A 26,832-nucleotide genomic window follows, 5' to 3' on the forward strand; every position below is an offset into this window, starting at 1 on the left:
GTTCTGCGTGCCATTTCCTAGTGGTACACGTGCTTCATGTGGTTCACTTTCTGAAACAACAGATTTAATTTTGATATTGCTGTTCATCTGGAGAGATTCAAAGATTGCATCAGAAGCAATTAAATCATTTCAGGAAAGGGCCACTGCTGAGTTAGTCTGCTCTTTGGAGGGTGATTCTGGTGACTCAAAGCAATGGTAAGAGTGTAATGAAAAGAAGCCCATGCCAGTGTGGGGGTGTAGCCAAAAGTAGAATTGGAAAATAGTTCGGCTCCAGAAGCATAGATAAAATTACAAACCCAGTGATGTAGGAAATGCCTGCCTTTATGGGACATGTTTCTGCTGCTATGAGAATGAAGAGAAGAAAAGTTGACTGGTATGAGAAATAGAGGCCCGAGAGCAGATGTTTATTGAAATATTTGAAGAAATACATTTAGGAGCTTAAAAAATCACTTTTGCAAAAAAAATAACAATTTTGTTTCTTGACCTTGTTTTGAAATGGAGCCTAACTGGGGCAAGGCAGATTTAGGAACAAAGAAAATGGTATACGACTATGTTATTCTTCACCCTGCCTCTCTCAGTTGAAGGTGCACTTGAAAAAAGGAGCAAAAAAACTGCTCATTTATGCTCAGCAATTTGAATCATTTGGTAACTGTTTGTTCTGCTGCTTCCAATGGTTACTGAAATCCAAGTAGTAAAGATGGTTCTTTGCAGTATGACTTAATGAAGTAAATCTCCAGTGGTTTTCTGGTGGGACTTTGCTCCTTCCAACCATTTACTTTTTTGCCAGTTTTATTGAGGAAAGTTTCTGAGATCTTTATTTACTGTCAAAGCCTTCTAATCATCAGCTGTAAACACCAAAAAACAATATACATAAGAGATATAATAAAGGTAAATGGAAATCTAAACTTTTTGAAGCATTCGACTTGAGATTATTTTTATAGCTGAATTTTAGCTAGACCTTTTTAAAAATGTAATTTCTATATTATTTAAAGAATCCAAGGAATAGAAAAAATTTGGAAGCTTCCTAATTCATTTTAAGAAACCAGCATAACTTTAACAGCAAAACCTTATAGAGATAGTACCCCATAAGAAAACTAAAGATAATTTTCACTTTAAAATATTTATGTGAAAATTCAAATAAAATGTTAGCTTATCCAATTAAGCCATGTATGGAAAAAATAATAATCCATGAATAAGTGAAACTTACTTCAAGAATGCAAGCATAATGAACTCACATAAAGAGAAACTAAAAAAAAATATCCTACTTACCATTGCAACAAAAAAATTAAGCTACATAGGAATAAACTTAACTAAGAAAGTATAAGACCTGTACTCGGAAAGTTACAGGAAGCTGAAAAAAAGAGATAAAGGAAGATATAAACAAGTGGAAGAATAAACCATGTTCATGGATTGGTAGAATCAACATCATTAAAATGTCCATACTACCTAAAGCAATCTACAACTCCAATACAATTCCCATTAAAATACCAACAGCATATTTCACAGACTTAGAACAAACTCTCCAAAAATTCATATGGAATAAAAAAAGGCTCCAAGTAGCCACAGCAATTCTGAGAAAGAAGAACAAAGTTATAGGAATCACAATACTAGATATCAAGCTATATTACAGAGTCACTGTTCTCAGAACTGCCTGGTACTGGCATAAGAACAAACACATAGACCAATGGAATAGAACAGAGAATCCAGAGAAACCATTATGCTCAATTAATATTTGACAAAAGAGGCAAGAGCATACAATGGAGTCAAGACAGTCTCTTCAATAAATGGTGCTGGGAAAATTGAACAGATACATGCAAAAAAAAAATGAAACTAAACCACAAATTTACACCATACACAAAATAAACTCAAAATGGATAAAAGACTTAAGCGTAAGACAGGAAACTCTAAAAATCTTAGAAGAAGCCATAGGCAGCAAAATATCCGACATATCATAACAATATCTATACCGATACAGCTTCTAGGACAATGGAAACTAAGGAGAAAATAAGCAAATGAGACTATATCAAAATAAAAAGTGTCTTCACAGCAAAAGAAACCATCAACAAAACAACAAGAAAGCCCACTGCATGGGAGAACATATTTGCCAATGTTACATCCAATAAGGATTTAATCTTCAAATTTATAGGAACTCATATAACTTAACAAAAGGAAGATAAACAATCCAATCAAAAAATGGACAAAGGACCTAAATAGACACTTTTTGAAAGTGGACATACGAAAACAAGAGACATATGAAAACATGCTCAAAGTCACTAATCATCCAAGAGATGCAAATCAAAACAACAATGAGATACCATAGCACACCTGTCAGAATGGCTATAATCAACAAATCAACAAACAACATGTGCTGGTGAGGATGCAGGGGAAAAGGAACCCTCGTACACTGCTGGTGGGAATGCAGACTGGTGCTGCCACTGTGGAGAACAGTATGGAGTTCCCTCAAAAAAATAAAAATGGAACTCCCCTTTGACCCAGTAATCCCATTTCTAGGAATATATCCCAAGAAATCAGAAACACCCATCAGAAAGAATATATGCACCCCTATGTTCATAGCATTACAATTTACAATCACTAAGATATGGAAATAGGCTAAGTGCCCAGCAGCAGATGAATGGATTAAAAAGCTGTGGTACATCTACACACTGTAAATGTGTAACAGCATAGATGGACCTGAAGAATTATGCTAAGTGAAATGAGCCAGTCAGAGAAAGATATATACCACCTGATCTCACTTGTTAGTGGAATATAATAAACAACATAAACTGATGAACAAAAATAGATACAGAGACATTGAAGCATCAAACAGACCAACAAATCTCAGAAGGAAGGCGGGGGGGGGGGGGTGGTAAGAGATCAACCAAAGGACTTTTATGCATGGATATAAGCATAACCAATGGACACAGACACCAGGGGGTGAGGGCATGTGCTGGGGCGCGGGAGAGGGTCAGTGAGAGGTGGGGAGAGGTCAATGGGGAAAAAGAAGACATGTAACACTTTCAACAATAAAGAATTTTTAAAAAAAGAATGCAAGCATAGTCACACATTAGTAAATCAAAGATAAAATATATAAAATAATTACAGTTATTTAATTGTATTGGAAGATGCAGGTGATAAATATTATATTATCTCTATATAGAAAAGCCTAAGCGACCCTTTTGACCAAACGACTGGAATGACCAGTCAACCACTCGACCAGTCGCTGTGATGTGCACTGACCACTAGGGGCAGTCACTCAACACAGGAGCTGCCCCGGTGGTCAGTGAGCTCCCACAGCCAACCTCCTGTGGCCCCTCCCCCTGGCCAGCCAGCCCTCTGATAAGCCTCAATCGCCGGCCAGGCCGAGAGACCCCACCCATGCATGATTTCGTGCACTGGGCCTCTATATAGACACTGATAAAATTTATCAGTCATTCCTCTTAAAATATTATAAAATAGAATAAAATTCCTTAGACATGGTAAAATTATTTAAGTACCTACTATTATCATATTTTAAAAAGAAAACCATTTTTAATAAAATCATGAATAATACAGAGATATTTACTTATATCAGCGGTTCTCAACCTGTGGGTCGCAACCCCTTTGGGGATCGAACGACCCTTTCACAGGGGTCGCCTAAATACATCCTGCATATCAGATGTTTACATTACGATTCATAACAGTAGCATAATTACAGTTATGAAGTAGCAATGAAAATAATTTTATGGTTGGGGGTCACCACAACATGAGGAACTGTATTAAAGGGTCGTGGCATTAGGAAGGTTGAGAACCACTGACATATATTACTACTATAATATATTACTATTATTATTCTACAGAGTTTTAAAAATTATAACTAATGTAATCAGACAAATATTTTTTATAAATACTTGAATGATAAATATAAATATTTGAAAGGAAATTAAACATTTGTTTACAAATAATATACTAAAATCTCAAAAGGCATTATGAAGAACTCTTAAGCTAGATAGGGGAATTAGCAAAATGACTGAATAAAATAATATATGTCTATAAATTAAAGCTTTGGTGCAAACTAGCACTATTTAGTTTGTAAAGATTATTTTGGGGGGGAGAAAAATTTGTTTATGTCTGTATATATCCTGATCCAAAAAGAAAACCAAAATCATGAAACACCTAAAAATAGAAGATACTTGATTATATAAAGAGGGTATGAAGTATTATAAAAGTACTTAATAAGACCCAAATAAATAGTAAATGTATAGATAAGATGCTCTAATATTATAAAAATAGCAATCATTTCAAACATACTACATAAATTAATGCAATTCTACTCAGCATTTCAATGGACTTTTTTATATTAGGTAAAAACTATTTAAAACAGATTATATAGTAGGATAAATGTTTAAGAGGACTAAAACATCTTAAGTAAAAAGCAAAGATGGTTCTGCATTAACAAAAGCCTGAACTATACAGAATTACTACAAACAAAACATTATTCAATTTTTACAAAAATGTACATAATTGTGATGATGAAACCTAAAATATTTCAAAATAGATTCAATTTTTTATGGGTTATTATACAATAAGGATAAATTTTTAATTGAGTAGGTAAAGGATGATTTATTTAATAAAGATTCCTGCCATGTGGAAGAGTAAAAGCTATCTTCCACAATATAAAAAAAATGTATTCTATGTTGAATATTTAAATGTAAACAATAAGGATATTAGAAGAAAATTTATGAGAATCTATACTAATAAAAGGGTAATATGGTAATTAGACTAGATAGCCCAGACATCTTCCGGACATCCTTCTGGACAAAGCCACAGTGATGGGCGCTGAGGCAGAGGTGGTTTGGGGCAATCAGGCCGGCAGGGGAGAGCAGTTAGGTGCGATCAGGCAGGTAGGCACAGGGGGTTAGGTGCAATAAGGCAGGCAGGCAAGTGGTTAGGTGAGATCAGGCAGGCAGACAGAGGGGGTTAGGGGCAACGAGGCAGGCATGCAGAGTGGTTAGGGGCGATCAAGCAGGCAGGCAGGTGAGCGGTTAGGAGTCAGTGGTCCTGGATTGTGAGAGGGATCGCAGATTGGAAAGGGTGCAGGCCGGGCTGAGGGACCACCCTGCCTCCCGTGCATGAATTTCATGCACCAGGCATTTAGTATTTATATAATTTGGGGATGTAAGAGACAGTCAAAATTAGACATGATACCCAGAAGACTTATAGATACACATATCATACTATCACTTTTTAAAATCATATATAGCTATCTAAAGCCATGTAGTGTCACAGTGGCTGGGTAGCTCAGTTGGTAAGAGTGTCATCTAATAAGCTAAGGCTGCAGGTTCCACCTCTGGTCAGGACACATACAAGAAGGAACCAATGAATGCATAAATAAATGGAACAACAAATCAATGCTTCTCTCTCTTTCTCCCTCTCTTTTTCTCTCTCCATCTCTCTCGCTCCCTCTCCCTCTCTAAAATCTATATAAATAAAAGCCTAAGCAACCATTACGACCGAACAACTGGAACAACCGGAACTACCAGTCCACCAGTCTCTGTGATGCACACTGGTCACCAGGAGGCAGATGCTCAACGCAGGAGCTGCCCCCTGGTGGTCAGTGTGCTCCCACAGCCAACCTCCCATGCCAGCCAACCACCCAGGGTCCCTCCCTCCAGCTGGCCGGCCCCCATCAGTCCCTGGTGCTAAACCAGTTATAGACAACCTGCTTCTGGGTCGGGGTTTCATATGTAGTAGAGCAGATCCCTTGCTGTGATCTATTGAAAGTCAGCCCTCAACAGAAGGGTTTGTTTCGCTCCCGTCCTCTCCCTTCCCTGGAGGCCACGCACCCACCACAGCAACAGTAGTGGTGGTGCAGCAGCGAGGGAAAGAGGCAGGGGGAAGCAAGGAACCGCAAGGTGGAGGGGTGCTGACAGCAGCGTCAGTTCCTTTCATGCCTGGCCTGGCGGCCATTGCCTCCTCTCCCGACCTTGCTGGGGCCTTTGGGTCCCAGGTAGGGACAGGGAACTGGGGGTGAGTGGCAGCAGACACAGCCCCTTTCCCAGGGGGATTGAGGCTGGCTCCCTCTTGGGAGCCAGCGGCCACCTTCCCACAGTCCTTCTCCCCAGCTGGCCAACCTCCCGTGGTCCCTCTCCCCCCACCCCCACCCCATGTGCACAAATTCGTGCACCAGGCCTCTAATCAATCAATCAATAAAAGTATTTATGAAGCCATGTAGTGTGAGATTTTACCAACCTGCACACTAGCACATCAGCCTTCCACCCTTCCATGGATGCTGTCAGTAGATATACGTCCCTGTTCAGATACAAAGGACTTTATTACCCACAGGAAGTGCTAGAATATTGGTATTTTCTTGTGCCTGTTTCCAGAGCCCCAATTCCCACACAGAGAAGTGCAGAGCGTCAGGTGACCCTTGCAAGCATTGTGGGTTACAGGGGAAGCTCATTTTTATCATAGACAATAAGCAAGCCTTCCCTTTACTCCAGAGAGAAGTACTACCTCTATCTGCCCTGGCTGTCCTCTGGAGGATAGTATAGGGTACATGCAGGCAGTGCCTCTGTTCAGCAGAGAGATAGAAGGCCAGGAGGCCCATGCAGAGTTGTCTCCCAACAATTAACATAAACAAAAGTAAAATAAATTTTATACAAATATTTAGATCACTTTAAAAAAGCATTGTTTAATGGTTGATTGATTTTAGATAGAGAGGAAGGAAAATGGAGAGAGAAACATTGATGTTTTTCAATTGATTGCCTCCTATATGCACACCATCCAAGGATCGAACCTGCAAGCTGGGTATTGACTGGGAATTGAACCCGCGACCATTCAGTGCATGGGACGATGCTCCAACCACTGGACCACACAGGCCAGGGCTAGATCACTGTTAACACACAATGCTATGTGTGTGTGTTTGTGTGTGTATGTGTGTATGTTTGTATTTAATATGTGTGTGTGTATGTGTGTGTGTTTGTATTTAGTGTGTGTGTGTGTATATATATATATATATACATATATATATACATATATGTATATATATATTTAATATGTGTAGTTTTGACCCAAAAATCCAGTCTTCATAAATACTTATTTATAAGGATATTACATAAGCATTGTATATAGTGATAGGTATTGAGATACAACCTAAATGTCCATCAAAAGAAGAATGGTTACATTCATTCAAATATTTCTCTATTCAGTTATCAGAAAGGCCAGTGTTAGATATAATTTCTATTGAACTGGAGGGAGATTTGTGTTATAACAGCAGATGGAATAAAACAACTTTAGAGTAAATGTTAAGGAGAAAGACAGGGAGAGGAAGTGAAGGGGAATGAGGGGGGAAAAAGAAGAAAAGAAAGTGTCATACATGCATATATGTGTATGTGTGTATCTATATGTGTCTATATGTATATGTGTATATACATATATATTTATATATCTTTGTAAACATGGAAAAAGGGATAGAAAAATACATTATATTGGATTCCTTAGGGGGAAGTGCAACAAAGGGGGGTAGCTATTAACTTTTCCTAAAATGCTGTTCATCTTTGTGTTGTTTCCTCTATTAAAAATTATTTAATAAAAAAATGAAAACATAAAATAGACTATTACTTTAGCAGTAAATGGGTCTCAACATGTTATGTTTGGACTCATTCATTCATTTGTTCATTAGACAAATCTTATTGAGTATCTTCTAAACAAATATTATCGAGTATCTTCTGTGACTACAGCAGTGAACAAAATTTTTTTTTCATCTCATGGAAATTTTATTATAGTGGAGATTTCTGAAAATACGTAGTATATTTCATTCTGAAAAATTAAGCAAAATTTAACTTAATCCCTTAAATCTAACTTGTTTGGATTGTGGCTTGGAGAAAGGTATTGTAAATTCTCACTGTCAAGTGGAAAGGAAAATATAAATAAAAACCTACAATGACATCTGAAATCAACTCAACCATCAAACAACAATTCATAAATATGCCTATTTATGTCACCATCAGAGCAGTACTTTGGGCTGGAGTAAACAGGAGATGAAGAAGTTCCCATCCAGAGTCCTTTACTGTTATAAAAACACTCTTAAACCCCTGTCTTCAACCACTGCAGGTGACAAGTACTGGATCCCAAAAGGCAGGATTCACTGAAAGTAACTTCAGGATGCGTGGTTACTGTTGAACCTCAGTGACACCCGGCAAACCTCACCTCAGCAGCTGGGCAGCTCATACGCAAGTGCACGTGAGAATGCTCCTGAATGACGCAGTCCTGAGAACCCAGAGCTAAAGGGCAGCTTTAAAAGGTGCTTTTTCCACATCTAGTTAGGACTTCCCACAAATCCAGGATTTCCTAACGTTAGGAAGGGGAGCTTAAAGTGACTGCACAATTTTCCTGTTGGAGCACATGGTAAACAGATTTCAGGCAGTAGTGTCAGTAGAATTTTTGGACCTAATAACTACAAAGATTTTTTTTTTTTGCTTGTTTCCTTAAAAAGAGAAAGAGAGCAAGCAAGAAAAATGCAGGCTAATTTTCTTTAATCAAAAACTCTGGCCCTGCTGTCACTGTGGTCGCCTTTGGTATGCAGGTGAGGGCGGTGAAGAGGAATTGGGTGTCTGTTCAGACTTAAAATGACCTGGATGTTGGCAGGATTACTGATGGATAGGCTCTCTCTAGGTGCATAATAAAACGCCTCACATTTGTGCAGCATTTTATACTTCACCAAATATGTTCACACATATTATTTCATTGAATCTTTTCAAAACTGCTGTTAGGAACAAGCAGATCAATGGGGGAAGATGAATTGGCTGAAGTTTACATGGAAACTCTATCAAAAGTAGATTTTCCAATTTCCCGCACAGCATGCTTTCAGCCACATTATAGCTGCTGTCTTTTTATTCAGAGGAGCCTGATGAGCTGCTTGACTATTTGCTCTAGAACAACTTATCTGACTGTAACATAACAATAGAAGCAATTTTCTTGACAAATTCTAATGTTCTTTCTCAAAAAACAAAAAAAGAAAAACACAGAGCTGCCTGAGACGATCAACTTCAGGCTGTTCATTCCCAAATGAAGACAGCGAGGTTTGGCGCAGCAGAGCCGCTCTGACAGGGCCGTTCAGCACGGTGGGGGAGCCTGGGGAATGAGCTAACACACCTGACACACTGAGCCAGGGAGTGCTCTTTCTGGTCTCCTGGGCAGCTCTGCCTAGCTCATCACCCCATGTGCCCTCCCCCCACCCGCCTTTAAAACTCACAGGGCATTCGTTCTGAAGATCAGTGAAGTTGTTGGCCCCTATCCCTCAGGGACATAAAGGCGTACAAAGAGATTTCCTAGGATAGAAATGATTTCTTGCAGCATCAGGGCGGTCTTCAGGTTTCAGTCCAGCATTGTGATTTTGATTGCTGGTTTCCACCCATCTGTTGGTTGAATTGTCTCTGGATTTAATTCCTGCCTTCAAGAATGTGAAGCTCTCTCTGTAATTCTGTCTGTAAAGCTCTCTCTATACTCGTACTTCCAGAAGTAGCTTTCTCTATAAAATGGCCTTGATAAATATTCAACTACTCCTTTGAGATCAAAATGTGTGTCTAATACTGAGGAGGTCAAGGCGTACTGTAATTTTGTTTATTTATACTTATAAGAAACACCAAATGTGTGTAATTTGGCATGATTATATATCCCTAGGTAGTAAAATTATTTGTGATTGCTTTAGGCAGTAAGAACAGTTTAAACTTTTAGAGATAAATTGTGTTTTTGAAATTTTAGAAAAGATAGCTAATGTCAAGGTCATTTTTCATGTCTATGATTTTCTACCTATTTAAATGATGTATTTTGGCCTCTGAGCTGAATTGTTTATACAGTAGAAAAAAATCATTGAAAATCCAGAAAGGCTATATAACGATTAATAATTATGCCAAGTTAAATCAACATTATCATCATATAAAACTAAAAAAAATCTAATGTTTTGTATCATACTACTGAGTTTTATTGCACATTTTTTTAAGTTTATTAAATAGGAGAACATTTGTAAAAGTCATCCTTCCAAGAGAATTTCCAAAGCCAGTTGGTCTTTATCTCTCAAATGAAAAACACAATGTTACTTTTACTGCATTTATAAGCCTTAATAAACAATGTCTTTTTCATCTAACATAATTTAATAGTAATTTCTAAAATCTAAATTAATAAATTATTGGAATGCTTTTAATTGATAAAGAAGAAAATAGAAGAAAATAACATTTTCATTGGAATCTACATCCTCTGATTTGCCTAATTGTTTCAAGGACAAAAATCCAACAAAACATATGTTACCTGGCAATAGTAAGATAATATTACTGGCTAATGAGTAGAATCAAAAAGTGATGTGAACTAAAAGGATAAGGAATGTCTGTGCTAACACTGTCTAATAATGGACAGTTTCCTACACCTGCTTGTATCCTCTTGTTATTCACTTGAGGGACTAATCTTGGTCACCATCTTCCCATACATTTCCAAAGGTTCGTTTAGATTTAAATGAACAAGTTCAGTTAGTTAGCTTTGGAACTCTGGTTCTATTATTTATAAGCACCAAAAAGCTAGCAAAATGCTGGACATGTGGCCCAAAGAATCTTCTTGAATAACTTCTGGGAGGATTTTTTAAATATATTTTTAAAATTAATTTTAGAGAGGAAGGGCAAGGGAGAGAGATATAGAAACATCAATGTTGAGAGAGAATCATTGATCAGCTGCTTCCTGCACGTGTCACATGGGGATCGAGCCTGCAACCAGACCATGTGTCCTGACTGGAAATTAAACCTTGACCTCCTCCTGGTTCAGAGATTGATGCTCAACCACTGAGCTGTGCTGGCCGCTCTGCGGGGATTTTTAAATGAACAGACTTGGTTTGAAAACAGATTAGGACCTACTTTCAAGTTTTCTGTTGAATACTCACATAACGTGCAAAAGATTTTACCTGACTAATCTTTTTCGGTAGCCTAAACTTGCTAAGACCATGCCTCTCACAGCCCGTTCCCTGATGGAATTTGGCAGAATGATCTTTTTCTCAGTGAGTTTTGATGCTAGGACAGCTGTGAGCTTCCTACTAGCCACACTGTGCTAATTTGCATATTTTAGAAAACATGGCAGGTGTTCTGTAAGCCCAGTTGAGTCAGGAGACTGTGATCCAATGGTGAGACATGCCTATGAAGTTGGTAAAATTATGCCTATTTTATAGGGTGTTTAAATGATAAAATATTTTTAATACGCCCTCCAAAATATCTGACATCTAGGCTCTATCCTAGACCCGCAGAATGTTGAGGAAAGGGCCCTGGAGGCTATTCTTAACAAGGAATGGATGAGACTTTGTGTATTTGGCCCAGCCTGGGTTGCTTGGACAGCATTTGGGAACTAATTCTAGAATTTTATAGAGCACCTGGCATTCTACCTGGTATATAAATGGTTGCTACTGATGCTACTTTTGTTGCTGTTCTTTATGATTACTTATTTAAATAAAGAAAAGAATAGTCCAGCCTTTAGAATTGCCCGGAAAATATAATGGGCTGCCTTCGAAGATGCTGACGTCACTGTAATGAAACTTGAATATGGTTGAGTCTATAGCCTGGTGGTTAAAGAGCACACTCTCTGGAGCTAGACTGCCTAAGTTTGAATACTAACATTTCCACTAACTAGTTCTCTATCCTCGGTCAGTGACAATGATGCTGTTGACTCCTCTGTTAAGTTAGAGATAATAAATAGTACCTATTTCCATAATGTAGTTGTAAAAGTGACCATTTCTCAAAGTATATTCTAAATCAGTGTTGTGTCATAATATAGTTTTGGGCACTTCTTTTCTTTCTTAATGGTATACAACATAATGATGGCTTCTTACAATTAACAGTAGTTTAGATTTAATGAAATATGGTAAACTATTTAACCCATTGAAATTGCTAATAACAGTGACACATAGCAAGTCCTCAAGAGAGTAGCTATTATTGATTTGTTTCCTTTTTTCAGGGGAGGAATTATGTTTCATGTGTGTCTCCAGATTTGATATTTACCTCTTCCAAATTTAATTTGAAACTTTCCTTGTGCCTCACTAAGCACAATTATTTTCAGAATTGAATATTAATTGTCTATGTTTTCCACCTGAGACTCTGGACTTCCCTTTCTTTTTGCTTTCCATCTCTATTTAGAGCAGAACTCTAGGCTCTTCACCAGATGGATGACTGTTTAGGAGGGTTCTCCATGCTTTCTGCATTATTTGGATTGGGTCATAGCTGTTTTACTTGATACTCTCAGTCCTAGACATTCATGTATAAATAATACCCTTTCTTTCATTCAAATTCTTACATGGGCAGGAAAGGGGAAAATGTTAGGGGCTTAAGGTAATTTGGATACACATGATTTCAGTTTGAGAGGAGTTGTTATCCTCAAAATTATATTAAGAAAACTCATCATCCTCAGTAGAATGCTGACCAAAGGTAGTTTCACAGCCGAATGAGACCTAAAGTACCTCTTTTAATTTATCTCAGTTAGAACTGACAAGGCTAATGACTGGTTTAGTTATTTTTGGAATATTCCAGTTAATATAAAATATATACTTGACCAACTTCCAAAAGAATACATGAGGTGCATAATAATAAAAGGTAAGACACATTTGAATCAAAGAGCTCAGAGTCTGTCTGAATGAAGTAGAGGGTATACTAGTAAATGTTTCTAGGCACTTTTATGAAAGATTGCGTAGCTTATGCAGTAAGTTGGGCTTTATTTACTGTCAGTATAAGTAAAAATAAAGTGTAGACCTGGCCAGTGGGCTTAGTGGTTAGAGTGTGGACTTACACTTTGAAGGGTCACGGGATTCAATTCTGAGCCAAGGGCACATACTTGGGTTGGAGGTTCAATCTCCTGCTCCAGTCAGGGCACATGCAGGAAGCAACCAATCAATGTATCTCTCTCTTATCAATGTTTCTCTCTCTCTTTTTTCTCTATCTCTCCTTTTACCTCCCTGCCTCCCTCCCTCCCTCTCTAAAAAGCAATGGGAAAACTATCCTTGAGTGAGGATTAACAACAACAACAAAATCAAGTGTACATGGTTTTATAATCTCATTTATCAAATACAGAATGGTATCAATTTTATTTACAGAGAAGAAAACAATCTTTGAAACTAGTTTAAGCAACTGGCATGCTGGTTTCTGATCATTGAGAGATATACTGTACATTATCTAATGCAAGCATTTCCAAATAATATTACTGGTTCACTTTCATGGTAATGAATATATTATTACCACATTCACTTATGTTGCTCCCATTAACCCGGAAGTTGCAGAGCCTTCTCTGAGATAATCGCAACATGTAGTGACCAATTTTTTCAACTGGAGCAGTTCTGGGAGTGAAGGCAGCACTGTTGACAGTTGTGCCAGGACAGGGTAGAGAACCAGGACTGCCATGGTGAATACTGCAGGATGTCCCACACTCTCCTGTTCAGACCTACGCTGACAGGAAGTTTTCAAGAGTAAAATGCTATAGAGAGAAGGATTTTGCATAAAATAAAGCAGGAGTAAAGTGTAGACAATCAAACTAGCAAGGCATTATGTAAGTTTGAGGGAGGGATCGAGACAGCCACCTGGGCTGCGAAGGCCTACTCTTGCACTAATGTCATGCATCGGGCCTCTAGTGTTCTTATAAAGAGACTAAAAATACCAAGTCTAGGGTGAGCATTTTGGGTAAACCTTTAGTAAAATGAATATTATATTACAAACTAGCTATGCTATTTCTTTAACTGATGCCTCTGCCCAAAGTCAGCATGATTCCCTGATTTTAGCAGGTGTGGATTTAGGATCAGGAACCTTGACCTCATGACTGTATCTTGTTGGATTTCTAAGCCGACCCACATAAGGTCTTAGTAGAATTGGAAGTGTCTCTTTCATTGAGGAGTAAAGAGATCACTCACTTAGTGTTGAGCTTATTTCAAAGGTTCTCTGATACCAGAGGCTTAGAAATGAAAGGCTGCTGTATGTGTTTTGATGTGTCCAAACAAAATTAGAGACATTTCCAGTACTTGGATGAAAATGTCAGCTGATAATATGAAAAGGTAGAGTGCACAGGGCACATCTCAGGACGTCCGATGAAAATGGCATCCAGGAGATAGCTGGTAATTGGATACTAGAAATGATATAACGAAGTCTCTGCCTTCTGAAGGAATGCAGGCATGAGTCTGTGAAATATGCAAGCATGATTGAGAGTGAGCCATGCCATGGTCTATTTGAGGCCACACATAGAGCCCCATTGGTATGACTGAGTTGCTACTACTGCCTGAGTATCAGCCTTGTAGTAACTGAAAGGAGAGGAATACTTCTCACCCTTTACCTACCCATAGTGCTGAGTAGATTGTGATGGCCTATAAGCAGGTTATCTCTGGCTTTAAGGTTTTAAGGACATAGCCAGGCCAGAAGGTACCCAGGATGCAGATTCGGTTTGACTGGCCAGCCACATTAGCGCCAATATTTAAAAATAGAATAATTTCACACACAAATATTGACTTCTAATTCTCTGAATAATTGCAAGCTCCTGTAATACTGGCTCCACATTGCATCCTGGTAGCAATCACTGCAACCCCTTATCACATGAATTCCTCGTAGAGGAAAGTGCTCTCAATTCACCACAGGCCTTTCTTCAACACTGAATTGTGGTGTCTGCTATTTCATTATAGTATGTCTGCTTAGCCTTTCTAAACATTTGGCTCTGTAACCCTGATTTAGAATAATGAGAAGTCACCATGGCTTAATGAAAGTTCAAAGGTTTGGGAAAAACAGAGATCTTGAGATTCTTTCTATACCATGTATTAGATGTATAGCTTTGAACAAATTACTTAACTTCTTTGAGTCTCAGTTTACATATTTGTAAAATGAAAGGACTGATGCCTACTTTGCAAGATTGTTTTAAGGATTCAAGAAAATGTATAGTAAAAATATTTTAAGAAAATATATAATATATAAATATAGAAGTATATAAATTGCCATATTGCCTGTTGTACAGAATAATAAATAAGTGCTAATTACTATTTGGTACTTTCTACATTGTTATTTAATAAAACAAATTACTTCATTAAGACTTCTCTTTGATAACATTAAAAAAACTAGAAAATAAAAATAACTGTGCATTAGATATGGTAACATTTGCATTCCATTGGTCACTGTTATATTTTGCATCGTCTCACAATCATATTGTACTTATAGGTTATTTTGTTGTTGTTTTTTCCTTACATTTCCTTTAAAGTATAGATTCCTTTACTTCTGAGTTTATTTTCTTATAGTTAATCAAAGAAATAAAGTAACATAGTTTATGGTATATACAGTTTTTCTCTGTTTCTTATACTACTTTAAAAATATTTTCCATTGTACTGTATGTATGTGTATGAGGGGGGAGTGGGGAAGGAGAGAGATGGTGAGATAATGTGATGATGTTTGTGGTCACACAAGGAAGTGGGGAATCAGGCAGGGCTATCAGTCTCACTGACATTTCCCTGACCCACCACTCCAACAAGCCGCTTTGCTGTCACATGCGTCTCTTTCATAAGCGGAGTCTTTCCCCTGGCTTGTTAAAAACTGCTTGCATCCCAATGAGCTCTCTCTGAAGGGTAGCACTTTTTTTTTTCAATCCTCAACCGAGGACATGCTGAGAGAGAGGGAGAAACATCAATCAGCTGCCTTTGCACATGCCACTATTGGGGATGAACCTCAACCCAGGTGTGTGCCCAGGCTAGGAATCAAACCAGCATTCCTTCCGTGCCCAGGACAACACTTAACCAACTGAGTCACTCTGGTGGGGCAGGTAACACTTCTTGAATACCCTTTCTGTACATCTTGAACAGTCAATAAGATCCTTTCCATTTTTGCTCATAAAGGAAAGTAAAAGTTTCTTTTCCTTTTTTTTCCCCTCAGCAAAACCCACTGACTGCCTTCCATTCCATCTGGGATGCTGGGGCTGTGGGCCTAGATATTTTTCCTAATGCCTTCAACCCCTAAATAAGGAAGCTCTGGAATTAATAATCAGATAGAAGAGGCTGTCTTGTGTGAATGCCTGTCTGATGGGAAGAGCAGAGCACCTGGTCAAGTACACAGAAAGAGAGGAACCAGCTTCCTATCTGGCCAGGACAGAGACAGTAACAGAGGCAAGATGGGCAACAGATAAATGAAAGCTTTTCTCTAGATGCTCACATAAAGCCCACAGAAATAAACAATGACAATGTGGTTTTTCTCATTTGTTGGAAGGCTTCTAAAAATGATACTTTAAGAGGAGGGGAAGATCTATCTTCACTTTTATCTCTTCTCATTATAGCAATTCATCTCTACCCTATTAATACCATGGGCTTTTTACAGCTTATGAATCTTTTATAATTATTTTTCAGAAAGAGTTTCATGGCTGTATTAGATTGTCGAATGCTTGTTAAATCTTTATTGAATCCTTATTGTGAAATTAATCTGTGAGGCTTGGAACTGTACTTTAAGGAGCTTTTTTCCTAAACAAATGGATGTAGGTGTACTTCATCAGCCTGGTCACTGCGGAAGGCTCTCAGATGCTCAGCAAGAGGAACTCGACAGCTCACAGCGTTTTCACTAATTATAAAGTTTATAGACCTTTTATTCTGCAATTCACTGACAAAAATATTTGTATACAATGAAAACACTTCTGGGGGAAAATATGAAACCCTGAAAATATATTGCAATATTTTATAATAGACTATTTAGAAGAGGCTTCATCTTATTGAAAAGCAATACAGAAAGATAGAAAATATAAAAATATACTCAGTATTTCTATATATTCTTTACTTATTTTTTTGATATAAGGAAATGTATTCTAAAAGATCTTTATATGTTTCTACATGAAAGAAAAAGAAACTCTTCCAAATGCAATATCTGAGTCTTGTATACGTGCAAATTAGAAATGTTTACTGTACTGATCTTGAGATTATAGGGAGCAGATAGCAGTTTCTCTGAAATGAAAAATTATTTTCATTTCTTTTTTTTTTAAATTTCAAATTGCATTTGTTTTTTTTCTTTCTTCTAAATGTATTTTATTGATTTTTTTACAGAGAGGAAGGGAGAGGGATAGAGAATTAGAAACATCGATGAGAGAGAAACATCGATCAGCTACCTCCTGCACACTCCCTACTGGGAATGTGCCCGCAACCAAGGTACATGCCCTTGACCGGAATTGAACCTGGGATCCCCCCAATCCACAGGCCGAAGCTCCATCCATTGAGCCAAATCAGTTAGGGCCGTTTTCATTTATTTAAAGCTCATATCAAGGCAGCTGTAGCTAAAATGCACTTTAGTGTAGGTCATCTAATTTCTGCAGAAAGGTCTTCTGAACCCTTGGTAGAGCAGGGTGGTTGAGTTGAAGCAGCTCACACTGTCTGCACAATGGGGCTTACAAAGAAGTTTCACAATAAATATGTCAGAGAAAAGTAAGCAATCGTAATAAGTATTAGGTTCTTTTAGCTTATATTGTTTTTTATGTATTTTAATATTGCACTTGCATTAAGCCTTTTCTTTAGCATATTCATGCCTTAAGACAGTTAATTACCTGCCTTATATTGCCAGTGCTCATTCTATCTCTTACTCTCCTGAAACTCTAACTTAAACACACACACACACACACACACACACACATGCACACACACACATTTAAATGAAATGTGTTCATTTTACTTGGTGAAAAATAATTGATAATATTTTCAACTGACTAGAAAGTCCACACACAATTGTGTTGAAAGATCCGATCTTACCATCCAGTGACTATCTATAGACTTGGCTTAAGATAAATCTTAAGTAATCTGATGAATTTATGAATTTAGATTTATACATTCTGGTAAATCAATAAGAATTTATTGTTCTGCCACTTAAAAGTGGGTTGTTTCCAGAGCATAGGTTGCCAAATACAGAACTCTAAAGTTGGGGAGACAGTTTGCTTTAAGTTAGCCATGTCCTTCTTACTTGGTTGGGGTAGGGGTGATGTTACAGAGTTAAAGGAGAAAGATGGACGGATCAGCTGAAGATGTGCCATGGAAATGTGGTGTTTAAAAATATTCCTCTTCTATAGACAAGTTCTATAGAAGAGGTGGAAACCCCAGGAAATGCTGAAAGTCCTCAGCAGTGATTGGCAAGGCATTCCCATTTCTCCCTGGCATATGTCATAGACCTGTGTTATTCTAAGAATCATTTCTGTGGGCATCTGCATTCATTAAAAAACAAAGTTAAATGGTCAAAATTGGGAAATATCTTTAGTAAATTTCAAACACTGTTGTGTGGGTTTTTTTTATATCCTCATTTTCTAATTTGTGTCTCCATGAGCATATCCATTATTTCTTTAGCTTAATTTCTGAGTTGAAAGAGGAGACTTTGATATTCAAGTGACTTATAAAATGTAAAAATGCTTTAACCCACTAATAACAAGGTCAAAGTAAATTCTTTCTGTTTTTAAATGAAAAATCTAAATAGTCTCTTTTTCTCTCTAAAGAATACCTACTCCTAGATTGAACCATTGTTGACCTTTTTGGACTGCCTACTGTTTAATGAATATAATGATTAATTCATAAAGATTTAGGAGGTGGCTGGGGAGGGAAAAGTAAAGATAAAAAGACGGAGGGAGCAGAGAGAGCTTGTGGGTGATGGGGTAAGTTTAATGAGAAGAATTTATTATAGGTAAAAGCAAAGTCCTGCTCTTTGTTTCAATAAATCAATGGCACAAGTACAGCTTATTCTCTAGATCAGTAGGTATGCAGAAGGCCCTGTGGCTTCCAGAGAAGCTGACATGATCAGGGCTGCACAACAGGAGAATTTTGTCTAGGCTGCCTGACTCAGTCACTCCCTGAATTGTGCCTGGTCTAAGAACTGTCACTGAAGAAGACTACCAGGGCCAGTAGCAAATCACTTTGTAAATAAGCACTGGATATGTCTTGGCAAAATGCTGATTCAAGTATATAAAAGGATCCTCCCAGGCTTCCCCATCTCTGTTATTGTTCGTTCTGCCTCCAGAAAATATTAGCATTAATTCACATCTATCTGCATTACTACTACTCTTTGCTTTCTAGTTATTCAGTCTCTTCACAGCAGCTAAAGCACCCTTTTAAACATGTAATTCAGCTCACATTTATCCTGATGACAGTCCTCCAATTGTATTAAGTGGACGAAAATCCAAACTCATCCTGTGCCCTCAGCACCCTCTGTGTTCCAGCTCCTGCCCATCCTTTCAGCCCACCTTCTACCACCCTCTCTATGGCTCAGGGTTCTCTAGCCACATAGCCCTTCCATTCCTTGAAGACCCCAGAGGGAATGCATCTCTATCTATGAGCTCTTGAAGTAATGATCCCTTCTGTCTGGAATCCTCTTACCCCACTCTTCCCAATACTTGATCCCCAATTTAAGAACTCTGTTGTCTTTACCAACTCAACCTATATTATTTTTATAGGACTTACCACACATAATTTCCCTGTTTAACTGTTGTCACTCTGTCTCTCTTTCACATTAGACTATAATATGAAAACAGAGAGCCTATCTAGTTTGTTAACTCCTTTCATTCAGGCATTTAATACTGTAAATACATGAAGAATTAGAAAAGCAAGGAGGCCCTACGACCAGTAGATAAAGAGAGAGGACAAAAAATGGAGTGGGCATAGGGCGTTAATAGTAAAGATATTTATGCAGAGGCTAGATGACTGCTTGATGGAAATAGAGGTTGTTCACTTAATTGCTTACTATTGATCATTTGTATGTATTAGTCGCTGTGAAGGCACATACTAGTAGGTATACAGAGAAAAACATTAGGTCCCTGCCTGTGCCTGCCCTCAGGAGTTTACAATCCAAGGAGGAGGAAGGTATGTGAAACCTTATAAATGCAGTGTAATATTGGGTTAGAGCTATACACAAGGTGCAATGCCAAAATTTGACTGAACGAAACAGGGTATAGGGAACTTCAGTGATTCTTGGAAGAAAAGAGGACTTTTCCAGATGGGTTAGGAGTTAAGAAGGGCTTTCTAAGTAAGTCGGCAATATAAAGAGGGCATGGTGTGTTCTGGGAAATGTAATGAACTTTCTGTGGCCTTAATGGAGAATTTGTAGAGGTGAGAGAGAAACACACGATGAGATAAGAGGTGGTGAGACAGGCAGGAGCCAGATCAGGAAAGGCCTTGTACGCTCCTCTAGGGAATTTGGATTGTATCTTGTAGGCAGAGAGGAACCATTGTACAATGATCCGATTTTCATTTTGGAAAGATGACCGCAGCAGCAGGGGAGTGGTTTCAGAAGCCTGAGATTGGAAGCAATTTGGAGTTATTTTTACAGTCGAATCAGAGATGATAGACACTTAGATTGGAGTGTTTGGAGGCCATGGGGATACATAGAAATTGAGGAGATAGTAAAACCAAGGGTTTAGGTTGCCCTCCTACTCTGAAAAGTTGTTCAAAGTTTTAGAAGAAGACAGATATTTAGATATCATTCCTTTTTTCCCTCTTTCTCCCTCCCAGCCCACATCCAATTCTTCAGCAGGTCTTTTCAGTTTTTCCTCAAAAGTTATTCTAAATTTGTCTCCTAACCTATTTTTTTTCTACTACCCTGCTACAAGATACCATCTTTTGTCTAAACTATGCAAGAGCTCTCTGTCTTCCTCCTTCCTCTCTAGTCCCTCAATAATTCATTCTTCATGGAGCAGCTGGAGTGATCTTTCAAAAAAAAAAAAGCAATTCAGACTATATCATTCCCCTGCTAGCACCTTCACTTCCCACTTAGAATTAAATCCCAAAGCCTTTCCCTGGTCTACAAAATGGAGTCTGACCTAATCTTGAAATGACAACTCAGCTTCACTGTCCTTATCCCATTGCCTTTGTCTGCAGTATTCTTCTTCCAGATCCTTTCATGCTTTCACCCCTTCTTGTCAATCAGATCTTTGGCTCATGCTGCATGAATAAGTATCTATAGGTGTTTGTGGGTATATATATCTATATGTGCAGAGACCAAGTGTTATTCCTTGTTGTAGTTTTAGTTCTTTAAAAGCACAACCCTTGAATATCTTGTCCTCTGCTGTATGCCAGCATCCAGCACAGTGCCTGGGGCATAGCAGAATGTGATACATGCTTTTTAGAATGAATGAATAAGTGAAAGAAAAGAGCTCTGTCTTGGTGCCTTTAACTGCCTTTTCTCCATGAGAGCATTTTAGGGGAATCCCTTTCCCTTCTTGTCTGGTTTGCCTTCTCGTCCAGCCTGAAGTCTCCCCTGACAGCTGAGTGTTCCTGGAGACACTGGTAGTTGGCTTTTGTTTGCAAATGGAAAACTGGCAACCCTCTCCCCTTTCTCTTCTTACAGTGTTTGTCTGGAGTAAGGCAAGCCACAAATCTGCTCTAAGTGTACCAGCTGAGATCAGAGAGCAGAAGGAAGGGGGACGAGATGGAGGCCATTTCCCTACAAGACCATGTGGCATAGGTCTGTCACAACTCAGTACCCTGGGCCCTTGGTTTCCCAGAGACATCATGCTAACTGTGATTTATTTTTAATTGGTTCAAGTATAAACATGTGGTAAATATATGGGGTCTAAATTACTAATAACACATTCTCAGGTGTTTTTGTTAACATTTGAAGTTCCCCTTTCAGGAATCTACTCTCCAAAGATCTCTACAGAAATGATTCCAACATTATGATTTAAAATGACATGCATATATGCATAACCCATGGACACAGACAATAGTGGGGTGGGGGTATGTGTGTGGTTCAGGGGTTAATGGGGGTAAAAGAGGGACATATCTAATATTTTCAGCAAGAAAGATAAATTTAAAAAATAATACAACATCTACAGATGCATCAGAGATTAGAGAATTACATTTTTTATGGTGAAATGAGTCGGGTTCAAGACATTCAGTTGGCTGGAAAGATGACAAAGGCACTTTTGCCCTCCCATGAGGTGAGTAAGGACCTGGAATATCTGCCCTTCTGTGACCCATGCAGGCGGCAAGGCCCGCAGGCCTCACAGCACTTCAAGTGCAGACCTCAGTTTGTCCCAGTCCTACTGCCCACTCATCCCTTCCCGCAGGCCCTGGGAACACGATGTCGTGAAAAGGCAGGCTGATCTCACCATCAGAATATTGTGTGCTGGCCTCTGAGTGAACCTTCCCTATAAAGTCCTAACCAGAGTGCCCACAGGCAGAGAACCAGAGCATGACTGAAATTATGGGAGCAGGATGTATAATGTTTCTGCACCTGCCTCCTAAGAAATGTTTATAGGTGATGTAGGATTCTCTCTGGTAATTAATTATTTTTGCCTCAATGTACGACTAATCATGAGGGTGTGGGGGAGCAAGCACTTGTCAATTGTCAGATACTGTTGGCATTTATTAAAGATCCTGGACCTGGTGAATAGCAAGATGACTTAGGATGTGCTCAGCTCCCTCACATCACCTGGATACCAGCAATTGAGGGCCCACCAGCTTTCCTTCAGGCCCCACTGGACAGGGCAGTTGCCGTTGAAGGGAAGGCCTGGGGAGAGCTGGGCATATAGTGCCGATTGCCTTGGTTGGTCACTAATGACCTGCACATCTGGACATCTTACCTGGGGAAAACTAGGAAGGCTCATTCAAAACAAGCACAGAGCACTGTGCACCCCTTTGTTGTACATTTGCATCCTCATGGTGGCATGGCTTTTGTGAAGAGAAAGTTCAGTGTGGGGCTTCAGCAATATATACCCAAACCTAAAGAGAGTCGCGTCTCGATTTATAATGTCCTGGCATCAGCATCTTGCTAATGCTGATCTGTATTTTCTGATTTGACTTCATTCCCATGCTCATCCAGTTTTCCTGAACCAGCCTTTTCTTATTGCAGCATATTCAAACATAACTGCGCAAGAAAGCAGTCTCCTGCTATTAATGGTTCAACTAGTTTTCTCCATAGTTGATCCTGCAAAAGTACAAACTTAATAGTCTCTGACTCTGAAAAGGGAGAACGCTATCTAAAGATCAGCCATTTAGAAAATTAGTATTTTGGTTCATTAAAGCAAATTGCAGTTAAAATGCAAAAGTGTTACATAACTTCCAAAGTTAATATAAGACTTACCAACATGTTTCAAGAGAGTCGATTTAGCAGAGTGGATAAGAGCATGGCTTCTGAGCCCAACCGCCTGGGGGTGAATCCGGGCTCTGATGCAGGCTAGCGGAATGAACTTGGAAAATTTATTTCACTGTGCTGCAGTTTCCCTACCTGTAAAGTGACAAAAAAGAATAGCAGCTGTTACATGGGATTGATTTAAAGTTAAATTCTGTAAAGCTCGAGAAGTGCTTAAAATATGGCTGAAACTTATGTTTTGAAAAATTAACTTATCAATACTTTCATAATCATCCTTAATTATAACTTTGATAGACAGGAAGCTTGTTGTAATGGAAAGAATGACTGGGCCCTATTTGCAGCATATCAACCAACCAGCTCTGGAACTTTTAAATTAAGTGATTTGACTTTTCTGGGCTCTATTCCTCTTATTTATAAAGAGAGGGATTGGCCTTGATAATTTCCATGTTTCCCTGTAATACTAGAATGGTATAATTCTGCTATAGCATTCTCCTCTCTGGAGTTTAAAGAAAGTATTTTAAAAGAGGGCCACAAAAAAGACATAAGAATAATAAGGTAAATAGAAAAGAGAGAGTGTGTTTAAATTTCTTTTGACTTGGAGGCAGAACCACTGGGGCCAGACTTGGCTACTTACTTGTCTTTCCTAATCTGTTCCAACCTTCACTTTTTCTTCTTTTTGGTTTGGTCTGTTTCTTGGCAAGCACATTGATTGGAAGATAAAAAAAGGAAAAAGCTTTGATTGAGGTGAAGTGGTTTACAGATGGGTGTGATGAGTGTGTGTGTGGTGGGAGGTATGTGTAGGCACACATCTGGTCTCAAGAAGCCTGAAAAATTCAGTATCCAGAGACTATGAAAGTCAGGCCAGTGGTCTTATCTCAAAAGAGATAGACTCCTGCACCTCATGGGATTGGAACTGTAAAAGCTGTTATTTTTATTTAAAAATATGTAACCCATGATATACAATTAGACAGACTTTCTCCTGTATAGCAAAGAGCTCTCTCTCCTTACCACACCATGGATGGGTTGCCCTGTTCAACTTGTGTTCTTATCTTGACACCTTTGCAACTCAGTGGCCAGTATAATCCACAATCCGGCCTTTCCTGTCCCAACAAGATAACTCTAACTACTTCTGGTTCTTAAGATCTTTGTGTATCAAATACACAAATTTCTGCTTTCAAGCTTTATCTAATATAGGGAATCCTGCCTTTTCTGAAAAGTGATCCTGTTTGTTAAAATACTAAGTGATCAAACAATAAAATGGCCAACTTGATCATCACCTTAAAGACTGTTCCATCACTCCTTCCTCTCCCAGAGGAGTTAGAAACTTCAGGGTGAGTCTCCTCAACAAAGGGGTATTTGTCCAAATGGTGTCTGAAGGGAATGAGCTGAGGGCAGGGGATTCTCATTCAGATCCCCTCACTCACCCTGAGCTTGACCCAAAGGCAAGCAGGGCCACTTGAGCTGCTACTATCTCAAGGACATGGTGGGAACATTCTCTACCCCACAGCTGTGCAGTGCAGTTTAATGAGGAAGTGTATGTGTCCCTGATCTATGGACTAGAAAACATCTTTCCAATTAGGTGATTACTTTAAGCTCCCAGTTAAATATGCCTTAGTGATCCACTCTACCTTTATAGTTAGAAATGGTTTATCTTTTTTCCCCAAGAGTTTGAAGTTTCCTATCCTTTTCATTATTTCTATACCCTTATGCACTTTCTTCATACTTGGGACATGATCATTAACAATACTCGTTCTGTGACTGTTTCTGTGTATAATTGTGATGTGAGCCACACTTCTGGTACTTTTGAGCTTTTCTTTTCATAGCACCTACTTTATACAAGTATAAAACATGAGGCAAACTAGAGAAATCATCTGGTCTCTTTAGATAAAGCAAAACTTCATGAAATATAAATTAAAAGTTCTGGTGCTTTTGTCATATAGCTATGAACTACAGAGTAGTAGTAACAAGAAAGAAAATGGAAGTGACTTCTTCCCTATTGACAGCACAGGGAAGGCGCCCTCCTGGTACCAGTGTTTCTCTGTTCATCATGGTTGCTGCCCTCCTACCAAACCTAGAACAAATACTCTAGGTTATTATTTTTGAAAATTGAAGATTTTAAGAGAAACTGGAAGCTGTTTTTAAGAAAAGCAGACTGCAAAGAGTAGGTCTCATCAGTGAAGTGGGAAGAGTTCTACCTGTAGGCCTGGAATTGGGAGCTGAGCTAGTGCTGCTAGTAGCGTTCGTGTTCATGGATCTTGCCACACAAATGACACCCACAAATGGCAGCAGTCCCCCTAGCCTAAAGGAACCCATCTGCCTCTTTGCTCTGTAAGCTGGGCCTTTACCTTCTAGTCCTTGGAAGAGTGCTACCCTCCTGGTAATGACAGGAGCAAATGCCCCCAGGGATATATGCATATCAGATGGATTCTACCCACTGCTTAGAAACCTAATTCAGTATATACGTTTTTTAATGAGAATATGTCTTTTCTTTGTATCGACCATTTGATTTTTAGTATTTTGTACAGAAGAGAGCTAGGACTAAATGATTTTTAATTAGAGATCATAGACAACTTTTGAGGAACCAAGCAGTTTCTTCAGCATCATCTCCTTTAACTCTCACACTATCCGTGTGAGGGAGATACTGTTTTTACAGGAGAAAGTTGAGATTCAGAATGAGTAACTTTTCTGTGTCCCTGAACTGGCCGGTCATAGAACCATTTGTAAAATATATTCAGAAAACTATCCTCTTATTTGCTACCTTTTACATTTGTGATATTGTGAAAGATTCTTTTATAAAATCAATCAGGGTTACACGTTGTATTAGTCAGGGTTCTACAGAGAAACAGAGCCAATAGGATCTGTGTGTGCATGTTTATACATATAGTACATATACATATACCCATACATATACATGAACATATACATACACATGAACACATATGTGTGTGCATATACAGGGAGATAGATTGATTGGTTATAAGGAATTGAGTCATATGATTATGGAGGCTGAGAAGTTCTAAGATCACCAGTTCACAAGTTAGAGACTCGAGAGAGCTGATCATGTAGTTCCAGTCCGAGTCCGAAGGCCTGAGAATCAGGAGAGCCAGTGATGTAAGTTTTAATCCAAAATCAGGCAGGCTCCAGACCCAAGAAGAGCCAATGTTTGAGTCCAGATCTAGGCAGTCAAGCAGGAGGAGTTCCCTCTTACTCAGCACTCTTCGTCTACTTTAACTGATTGGGTGTGACCTGCTCACATTAGATAGAGCAATCTGCTTTATTCACTCTACCAATTCAATCGTTAATCTCATCTAAAGTCACTCTTAACAGACACACCAGAATAATGTTTGACCAAACGTCTAGATACTCCATGGCCCAGTGAAGTTGACCCAAAGCCTTAACCATTACACAGGCAGGTTATGGTTTTTAGGCAATCAGCAGTGGTGTTTATTGACTGCCCACCTGTGCTCAGCTCCCTGACAGGCAATGGAAAAGATTTCAACAAATCAGAGCATATTGTATCTGCCCAGGAGGGATTAGAGAAGACAGGGCTGATCTTACCATCAAGAGGAAATGTTCTCTGGAGCAGTGCTGTCTGTTAGGAATAGAGAGTGAGCCACAAACATGAACCACATGTGTAGTTTTAGATTTCCCAGTAGCCCCTTTTTATAAAAGCATATTTTAATAACATATTTTACCCTATATTTCAAAATCTTGGAATAAGTAAGCAACATAAAAATTATTAATGAGCTACTTTACACTATTTTTTGTCCCAAGTCGT

The 26,832-nt window shown here is 38.7% G+C and overlaps 1 long non-coding RNA gene across 1 annotated transcript in view; it reads right to left on the minus strand.

Annotated features, from left to right (window-relative positions):
- Positions 1-372: 372 nt before the first annotated feature.
- LOC308518680 overlaps positions 373-26,832 on the minus strand; it is a 96,380-nt gene continuing 69,920 nt past the window's right edge. The window contains exons 2-3 of the long non-coding RNA XR_013995957.1: positions 23,046-23,189; positions 373-845 (exon numbers count right to left, since the gene is read on the minus strand). This is a non-coding gene — a long non-coding RNA (uncharacterized lncRNA). The remainder of the gene's footprint in view (positions 846-23,045; positions 23,190-26,832) is intronic.

This window comes from Myotis nattereri (assembly GCF_964212035.1).
Source record: "Myotis nattereri genome assembly, chromosome: 4".
In the NCBI taxonomy this organism is placed as follows: domain Eukaryota; kingdom Metazoa; phylum Chordata; class Mammalia; order Chiroptera; family Vespertilionidae; genus Myotis; species Myotis nattereri.